The sequence below is a fragment of the Alosa pseudoharengus genome, unplaced genomic scaffold, assembly GCF_046254945.1.
Source record: "Alosa pseudoharengus isolate Yale_2024_CS ecotype anadromous, Long Island Sound unplaced genomic scaffold, YU_APseudo_1.1 YU_APseudo_1.1_scf_3, whole genome shotgun sequence".
Classification (NCBI taxonomy): Eukaryota; Metazoa; Chordata; class Actinopteri; order Clupeiformes; family Clupeidae; genus Alosa; species Alosa pseudoharengus.
In genome coordinates, this window is record NW_027468718.1 from 2,022,772 (window position 1) to 2,032,771 (window position 10,000).

The following is a 10,000-nucleotide window of genomic DNA, read 5'->3' on the forward strand; positions in this document are numbered from 1 at the left end:
TTCTCTCTCTTTTTCTCCCTCTCTCCCCCTCTCTTTCTTTCTCTCTCTCCCTCCCTCTCTCATTCTCTCTCCCTCCCACTATATCCCTCCCTCTCACCCCCTTCTCTCTTTCTCTCTCCCTCCCTCCCTTTCCTTTACCTTTCTCTCTCTTTCTCTCCCTCTCTCCCCCTCTCTCTCTCTCTCTCTCTCTCTCTCTCTCCATCAGCTGTGTTCTCTGCGGTGTCTGCAGCAGTTGAAGATGAGGGACAACCCCCTGCAGCTCCTCCCCCCTCAGATACACACCCTGACCAGCCTACACACCCTAGTGCTGTCCTTCTGCAGACTACTGCAGCTGCCCAATGAGTACGCACACACACACACACACACACCCTGACCAGCCTACACACCCTGGTCCTGTCCTTCTGCAGGCTACTGCAGCTACCCAATGAGTACGTACACACACACACACACACAACAGGGCTTCAGAATGCATTGCTACGTTGCCCCGTGATTATAAAAGTCATGACTGACCTATGTAGAATCAGACCATGATGTAGCCTACCTACCACACGGACATAGATGTCCTATACAGTATATCTAACAGCAGTGTGTGTGTGTGTGTGTGTGTGTGTGTGTGTGTATGGTGTGTGTGTGTGTGTGTATGGTTTGTGTGTGTGTGTGTGTGTGTATGGTGTGTGTGTGTGTGTGTGTGTGTATGGTTTGTGTGTGTGTGTATGGTGTGTGTGTGTGTGTGTGTGTGTGTGTATGGTTTGTGTGTGTGTGTGTGTGTGTGTGTATGGTGTGTGTGTGTGTGTGTGTGTGTGTGTGTGTGTATGTGTGTGTCTGTGTGTGTATGGTGTGTGTGTGTGTGTGTGTGTGTGTGTGTGTGTGTGTATGGTTTGTGTGTGTGTGTGTGGTGTGTGTGTGTGTGTGTGTGTATGTGTGTGTCTGTGTGTGTGTGTGTGTATGTGTATGGTTTGTGTGTGTGTGTATGTGTGTGTGTGTGTGTATGGTGTGTGTGTGTGTGTGTGTGTATGGTTTGTGTGTGTATGGTTTGTGTGTGTGTGTGTATGGTGTGTGTGTGTGTGTGTGTGTGTGTGTGTGTATGGTTTGTGTGTGTGTGTGTGTATGGTGTGTGTGTGTGTGTGTGTGTGTGTGTATGGTTTGTGTGTGTGTGTGTGTGTATGTGTGGTGTGTGTGTGTGTGTGTGTGTGTGTGTGTGTGTGTGTATGGTTTGTGTGTGTGTGTGTGTATGGTGTGTGTGTGTGTGTGTGTATGGTTTGTGTGTGTGTGTGTGTATGTGTGTGTCTGTGTGTGTGTGTGTGTGTGTGTATGGTTTGTGTGTGTGTGTGTGTGTGTGTGTATGTGTGTGTGTGTGTATGGTGTGTGTGTGTGTGTGTGTGTGTGTGTGTGTGTGTGTGTGTGTGTGTGTGTGTATGGTGTGTGTGTGTGTGTGTATGGTGTGTGTGTGTGTGTGTGTGTGTGTGTAGGTTGTATTCCCTTCCTTGTCTTCAGCACCTGGATGTCTCTTATAACCTGCTGACTTCCCTCAGTAGCAGCATCAGAAACCTCAGGTACCAATACACACACACACACACACACATATATCTCAGACCTCTACTGAAACACACACGCTCACACACACATACCTCAGCAGATTAGCATCCAGCTTGACTCATCTTCACTGACCCCGACTAGACCGGCATGCAACTTGGGGCATCATAATTGATGACCGACTGAACTTCTCTAAGCGTGTAGCCTCACTTGCAAAATAATGCCGGTTTGTCCTGACAACATTGGAATAATAGTCTAATCACAAAGTTGCTGAACATGTTATTCCAGTTTAGTTTGCAACAATATAGTTTAACCAAAGTCCTTAGCTGCAGTAGCCTACTACCTAGCCGTTCCCATTCATTTTCCGTTTACTGTCCTAACGATAGCTAGCTAGCTCGGTCCGAAAGAGTTGCATTGGAATCGCACACAAGCAATGGCAATAAAATAGTACACAAAATGTTGTTATTGCTTATTCAACCGTAACTCTCGCCAAAATGCATCCTTGTGAATGTACCCGAGTCAAACTTTCGTGAATGGGAGTCGTAGGGGCACTAGCCTACTATTTTGATGCGTCAAAATCGCTATTTTAAGAAGGCTCGACACAATGTGAAACTTTGATCGAAGTATCATCCGTGTCTCTACACATGAACTTGAGCATTGAGAACATTGTTAGTGTAGGCTACACATAGTTTACTAAAAAGAAAGGTTTTGGACAACTCACTCCTTGACTGGCATGATGGCAGCGATCAGAAAACCCAAGTGAGTTGTTCAAAACCTTTCTTTTAGTGAACACTGTGACGAATAATGTTCTCAATGCTCGAGTTCATGTTTAGAGACACTGATGATACTTCGATCCAAGTTTCATGTTGTGTCGAGCCTTCTTAGTGTTTTATAAATAGAGATTTTGACACGATCATGTATCAAAAAATAGTTCCCATTCAAAACTCCATTTGACCCAAAAACGACAACACAGACAAGCTTGAAAGTGGCGCTTCAGACATAATTATGCTTTTAAACGAAATTTTGACTCGTGTACATTCACAAAACACCCTAGGGTGCATTTTGGCGAGAGTTACGCTTTCAGAGAGAAGTTTATGCTTCAACGTGCTAGGAGTCCAGAACTAGTGTCAGTTTTGATGTGTGACGGCTCCCGTAGTTCTAAACGAGTCAGCGCTTGAGAGGCTGGTTGCTATATAACTCCTAACCTCTAGATGGGAGAATTTCTTACACAGGGGGGCTTTAAAGGTGCTCTAAGCGATGCCACATGTTTTTTAGGCTACATTTTTTTTTTATGTCACTTACTGCAAACATCACCTTACCAACCGCTAGCTGTCTGTGTCCTGAATACACTGTTAAAAAACACAATCTCTGTGGACAGCCCAGGCTCCAAAAACGGCAACAAAAACAACCTAGGCAAACCTAGCCTATAAAAACATAACAAACTGTTCCAGCAAATCACAGAAGAGATGCACATTTAGGAGAGTTTCAATTGCACGGGAGGAAGGGGGAGGAAGTAGCGAGCTAGCTCTCTGTTCTGTTTGAAAGTCAACAGAAGTGACGTTACCCAGCATCGCTTAGAGCAGGGGTCTCAAACTCAAATGAGCTGAGCACCACTTCTGCCAATGTCATCTGATTGGAGGGCCACGTCAGTGTTAAATTTCCTAAAATGCAATGTTTTTTTTTTTCAAATACTGTATTTTCAAACACAAAACTACAAACAGAAAGTGCAAGTCTTAGACACCTGTGCTAGCAACTTTAGCTTATAAATAAAATAATGATAAAATAAATATTAATACAAATGATAAAAACAAACAAAAAAGCATAAAAACAGGTAGGCCTATGTCTGTGTTTCACACCAAATAAAAATATTTTCCTCTCATAACTTTTTTAAACCTGGCAAACTAGGCATCAGGGTTAAGAAAGCAACACCATTGGATTTTTATATCAAAATGTAAAAAACGGCCATGGCTTGAAAGTGGTTAGAGATAAAGTCCTACTGCAAATGTAAAAATCTTTGAGTATAAACAAAAGTTTATGAAGGGGGTAAATTTACCCATCTAATTTGCCACTGGATGGCAAGTACCTCAAATGATGCACCTTTCAGTAAATACTAGATGAACATATTTGAGCAGGTTTACTTTCTTTTTTGTCATATTACCCACATAACAAATTAACAGGAAAACACCTAAGATGTACCAACAATAGTAAACTATTACTAGCCTATAACCACAAGGCCTACAATAAAGTATCCTGGTCAAATCAGTTCCTATCGCGGGTTGTAGTTCTTCAGAGCCCTATTTCTACTACCCCTGCTGTCTGTACCACGTCCATTACGGACACTATCATCACGATTACCACTGCAACCTCCAAGCTATGTTGGGCAGAGGATCGAAATAAGCATGGTATGCTAGTGGACACCGTCGTATAGGCTACACACAACGCACCTCCATTCACAGACACACCGTGACTACTCTCAATTAGGGGTTTGCACGGCGTGTCATCAGATCTGGACATCGCCATATTGGAGATACTCGCCTCATTAGAAAGCATTAGGCACTGAAGTAAATCCCTAACATCGTCAAGGAAAATGGTTAATTATTGCCGTGTTTTAGGTTGTACCAATAGGTCAGACTGAGAAAAAACATCTGGTGTAGGTATCGACTTCCAAACGTTATTAAAAAACCAGGGAGAAGGGACAATAATGCCAGAAGTTATCAGAGGAAGGGGGTGCTTGTGGTTGAACTTGGTACTTCGTCTCCCTCACCCAACTCATATGGATCTGCGCTGCCAATAATCCGTAATTTCTCAAAATATCGCACCTTTTCTTGTGGTCCAAGTCCTGCCCTATATGCCTTTGCTGTATTGACGCATTTTGATGAGCTTTTCTGTTGTTTAGACACGCTACAATCACGTAAGATATCCAAAGTGCATAATACTCCATTGTACTTCATTCACCGAGTACCGCCAATATGGCCGCGCGTGCTGGGTTACCATAGTTACCGGCCAGAACGTGACGTCGGTGCAAACCCCTAATAGGGAGGGAAAGTAATCTCATCGCCATCTAGTGGTTGCGTTCTAGTGGCAATGCTAACCAGGCTAATAAACAAACAATGCTACCGTGAGTAATGTCGAAGGGTAAAGTCACGTGGCTTTTTTGTAGTTCGTTTATGAAACAAAAGGAGCAATTTCGATTTTTTTAAATAAGGCAAAATAGGGTTTGACATTTTCACAGTTAGAAGATTATTACTTTATAGACACTGAAAAATATTTTTGGTGGATAATATCGCTGATTTGGCTTCACAGTATTTTTTTAAAAATAGGTCTATGGGACTTAACATTGGAGCTGCTCTTCGATAGGAACGCAACCACTTGGGGCGCTGGTTTTCACTTTCCCTCCCTATAGACGATCGATAATCTCCAAAAGGATATTCTCCTTCAGAATCAGAAAAGGTGAATACCCAAGCCTACCCAAGACTTCACACGTGAACTTGGGGTCGACCAATTATCGGCCGGGCTGATTATTAGGGCTGATATTTAGCATTTTTATAATAATTGGTATCGGTCATTTTTTTCCACCGATAAGCCGATATTGAAATGGATAAAGAATGAAACGCGCTACTTTGTCTGTAAAGTGTCTCTCACTCCCTGCTTGCTACTCTGTGGTCGAGAGCATTGTCCCGCCCACTACACCGTCTGATTTGTTAGTTAGCACGAATGCAGCCAATCAGGATCGAAGACTGAACATAGAGAAAGTTTAGGATTCTCACTGAGGCAGAATGTACTGGGCTTCAGCTGTACGGAGCTATTTTGCGAAGGTAAGGAAGGTAGGCTACCTTACATTGCTGAAGTTGAAATGAATCACAATCATCTACACTGAAGTTACAAAAACACCACTTTGGACGCTATTGTCTCTTTGATCTGGATCAATAAGTAAAGCACCCACTTCCTTCATTTAGCGAATTCCCGATTGATGCACGTTAGTGATATGCTGTTTAGCCTAGGGTACTAGTTAGCCTACAAACTCGGGTGCTGTGCGACGGGAGTTCTTTTCGTCCACCTTGTCCATTAATTGTGAATAACGGGACACCTCGGCGGACGTTATCCCTTAGGCCTACATAGTAGACAAGTCCTAAATTATGCGATAGCTAACGTCACAAAGTCTAGTTGCTCCTTTTTGAAACGGACTGTCAGAAAAGACTAGGATACAGGCACCCAGGGCCAGTCGTAATTTAATTCGACCTGAAGTAGCCTAAATCGTGGCCTGAGCTGGCTATTAACGTGCCTTTTAGGCTCACCAAAGTGTAGCCTAGGCTACATATGCACACAAATTGCATGCTTAAATAGCCTAAGAACTATTTTAAAACTGTTTTGTTAAAGTGTTCAACCGTAACACTTGCCATCACGCATGCACCTCTTCCTCTCCCTCTCTCGTGCACTCACACACACGATGGCAAAGTATTCTCTTTGTGACAGGTCCCTTAACAAGCATATAGCCCATTGTGTAGGCCTAGTCTATGAAAATAATTGCTATCACACATACACTTAACATCATACACAGGATTTACACTTGTGATGCAAGTTGATAGACAATTATAGTGTATGAAAAGAAGAAAGAAAAGTTTGCAAATTAAATGCTTTTGAATGATTTTTGCAGCATATCGCCTTTATAGTCCGGTGGACAGAAAGGTGAACACGGAAATGTTGAGTACACCAAAGTTTTATGATAGAAATATATAGCTGATTCAAAATGCTGGAGCACGCCTGGTCTTCAATCAGCCAAAGAGGACACATGTAACTCCTCTCCTAATTACTCTCCATTGGCTCCCTATAGTAGCCAGAATTAAATTTAAATCTCTCACTTTGGCCTATAGGACACTAACTAGATCTGCTCCCAGTTATTTTAATTCAATAATCAAGCCTTACATCCCCAACCGCCCACTGCGGTCTTCTGGTGAGCGTATGTTGTGTCGACCAGTCATAAAAACTGGGTCTAATTCCAGACTCTTTTCTTCAGTGGTTCCATGTTGGTGGAATGAACTGCCCAGTGCTCTCCGTTCCTGTGGTAGTTTTGGGTCGTTTAAGAGGGGTCTAAAGACATTCCTATTCAACATATACTTAGTTGTTTAAGCGCTTATGTGTTATGGTTTATATAATGTTGTTTTATTTTAATTGGGCTGTTAATTAATTTGACATTATTGTTTATTATTGATATTCTCCTTAATGTAGTCTTAGCATGTTATTGTTTTTATATTATTGATTGAATTGACATTATTGTTTTATTATTGCCTTTCCCCTTTTTTACATTGCTTTTTTTATTAGGCTATTGATTGAATTGATATTATTGTGTACTACAACTATTCTCCTTACTATATTTGACCTAGATTTTAATCTGTTCCCTGTTCATTTTTAAATATTATTATGTTGTTTTGTATTTATATGTCGCTTTGGACAAAGGCGTCTGCTAAATCCATAACCATAACCATAACCATATAGTATGGGTCCCCAGCATGCAGAAACTGCCGGATGCTAATTTGCATATGTTGGGCAATTTGTGTAATTCAGCTAATTAGCATAAATTAGCATAATCGCCTATATTGATCATATTATAGGAGCTGCTTGGGCAAAATGGACAATGTTAGTATGTTTTTAGGGGTTACTGGAGATGCTGAGTCCATACCTGACATTTTCAAGATTGAAAATCACTATTTAAACATGGTTTGGTCACATTCTTACTCTCATTAAGCTGATTTTGCTGAGTATTTGGAGCCGATTTAGACAGATTTTTGGAGGATAAAAATGTTCAGTGTTCAGGAATAATTTGGATCCTCAAGTATTTTCTGAATTCAACAATAATTTTTAAAATAGCTATTCACTGGCCCTCTGCTGTGACTCACAATTGAGTAACAAAGTGAAAAACTACAGTAGCCTCTACTACTCCTCTCTGTCTTCATCTGTTGTCCTGTCGTCATCTTCTCCAGATTCTTCACCCCTGTCCTTCTGCTCTTTTTGCTGTGTTAATATATTGCAACATGTAACATCACTGCCTTTGCAGAAACAATAATTAGTACAGGCCAGGCCAGGCCTGCAGTTGCACTTTCCAGATACATGTATACACAGTTTTAACCCAGCTGTGCAGTTACAGCTGATAACATCTAACAAAATCAGGAGGAGCAACAGGACTTGAATCGAGGGTGGGCGAGTTCTTCTCCTTTCTTCATACCTGTCTTCTTACTCCATCCAAACGTGGTAATATCCACAGCCGGTGGATCAGAACGGTCTGGTGCTTTCCAAAGCAGCACCTGTAGATGGGCACGTTTTCCATAGAGGAGCAAGTTGCGTTCTGTAGGAGACAGTGTCTTCAGTGCTGGAGGAGCCGGGAGTGGGAGACCTCTCCGCCAGGGATGGATCACTGCACGGGCCCAGGAGCTCAAGGGGTCAGGGGGCCCTGAAGCCTAAGCCTTTGCATGAAATCATTGCCTCAATATCAACACATTATCAGGATGTAGGCTATGAATCTGATTGAATTTAGTATTGGCCATCCCCAAAATGCACCAGAATACAGAAAATCACATCAAACAAATTAAGGGGGAGGACCCCCAAACACCCCTTCCACATATGCAACAATTAGTGGGGGGCCCCTTAATACATCTGGGCCCAGGGGCCCGAAAGTTCATAATCTGTCCATGCTCACCGCTAGGTGGAGGCCAAAGCAAAAGGATCCAAAAAGAGCCCTTGCAAGGTGTACTAAAAAGCTTACAGAGGCCTTCAGTAGAGACCAGCCGTCACCTGGGCCTGGCTACGGGAGGAGTGCTTGACTGAAGAGGGTCTCGATGCAGTGGCCACAACGTAGAAAGACTTAAACGCGGCCTGAGGAAGCAGCCTTGGAAGATGAGGTGGTGACGCCGGCCTGGGCACTGACTTCACAGCCAGAAGACCTGGAGCCCCTGCCCCCGCCGGGCGGCTTTAGGCTGGAGTTGGCAGTGGCCCTGGCTGCGGAGCAGAGCAGAAGTGGAGCGGCAAGGAGGTGGAGCCGTTTGAGGCACGACGGTTGGGCAGCCTCGGTGGAAGGGCCCTCTGAAAAACTAAACTCTAAGCCTTTGGGTGCGTGTGGGAGGGACCATGCTGTGCGGGCGCCTGTTCGAGTTGGCCTGTTCGCTGGCACTCTTTAGAAAAATAAGGGGAAAAAAAAGTTTGTTGTGTGAAATCCGATGCCACGAGCCAGAGAGAAGGTCTAGGCCTTGGCGTGACCGTGGCGGAGTGGAGCGGCCGGGAGCAGCGGAGGACAGCTCTGCGACAAGGCAGCAGAGGAGGGATGCCAACGTCGGTAGCTGTAGCCTGATTGCGCAGCGTGGTCCGGCTGCGATGGAGCTGGAGTCTGCTGCCCCGACTGGCAAGACGACGGAGCGGAGCGTTGGAGGTGTGGTGCCGGTTACGGTGCTCAGTGCCGGGGGGTCTGTGGCAGTGGAGGCTAGGCCCCTCCAGGTGTTGGAGGAACATTTCTGTGGTGCACACTGCGAAAGTGCGACCTGAGGGGGTTCGCTGGGGACGAGCGGCGACGGCCAGGTGACTGCCAGCAGGCCCGCATTGGGCCGCTGGTGGTTGTGGTTCCTCGGGGTGAGTAGGGCTCTTGTGGTGTGTGCACCCCACCTGCTGTGTGGCAGTGCCAGAGACTTTCCTGGACTGAATGTGGGAACGCCCGTGCCGAGGATGGCAATTGCTTGTTGGGGGAACTGTGTAGCGTGCTGGACTGTGCTTGAAATTCCCACAATGTTTTGTGCTGGAGATTCTGGGAGAACTTTGGGGTTGTTAATATGTGTTCTTGTGCCTTTATGGTGTGGCGTCCAACCCTATGTGTGTAAGGTGCGAGTGTTCTTGACTTCCCTAGCGTGTGCTATGTTCTGTGCCTATGTCCCTGCTCCCGACCTTTAATAAAGCTTTTGATTAGACAACGCTGTCTCATCAATCGTTACACTATTAAATCTGCTTAGCATCATTAGCATGCTGCACATATTTGTTAAAGCTCTTGCATTCAAGTTGAATGATCATCTCAATACCAATGTTTCCCAAAAGGGCATGTCCCAAGGAGAACAATATTACCTTAAACACACATGAGGAAACTGAACAGTCCAATCAGTAGACTATGATAAGCTAGCCAACTATGCTACTTTGTTTACAATATTTCCAGGCTTCAACCAGACAGCTGAATGTGGTAGAGTTATAATAGAAATAGTAGGCCTAAGCTATAGGCTAATCTGCATAAAGTGTGCTGTCATAAATATCAGACATTCAGTATTCTCTCTTTTTATATCAGGATATAAAATAATACAGATATATTATATTGTAGTCTAGCCACCCCCCCCCTCCAAAAAAAGAGGTTTGTATCAAACCGTGGTTCAAAAATCACGATACGAATCGAATTGTTAAGTTGGTGTATTGTTACAGCCCTACTGTATATCGCTACAGCCCT

General features: G+C 44.1%; 1 long non-coding RNA gene across 1 annotated transcript in view; it reads left to right on the top strand.

The window, feature by feature from the left end:
• Positions 1-1,472: 1,472 nt before the first annotated feature.
• The window catches only part of LOC143100029 (uncharacterized), an 11,914-nt gene continuing 3,386 nt past the window's right edge, over positions 1,473-10,000 (top strand). The window contains exon 1 of the long non-coding RNA XR_012981803.1: positions 1,473-1,553. This is a non-coding gene — a long non-coding RNA (uncharacterized LOC143100029). The remainder of the gene's footprint in view (positions 1,554-10,000) is intronic.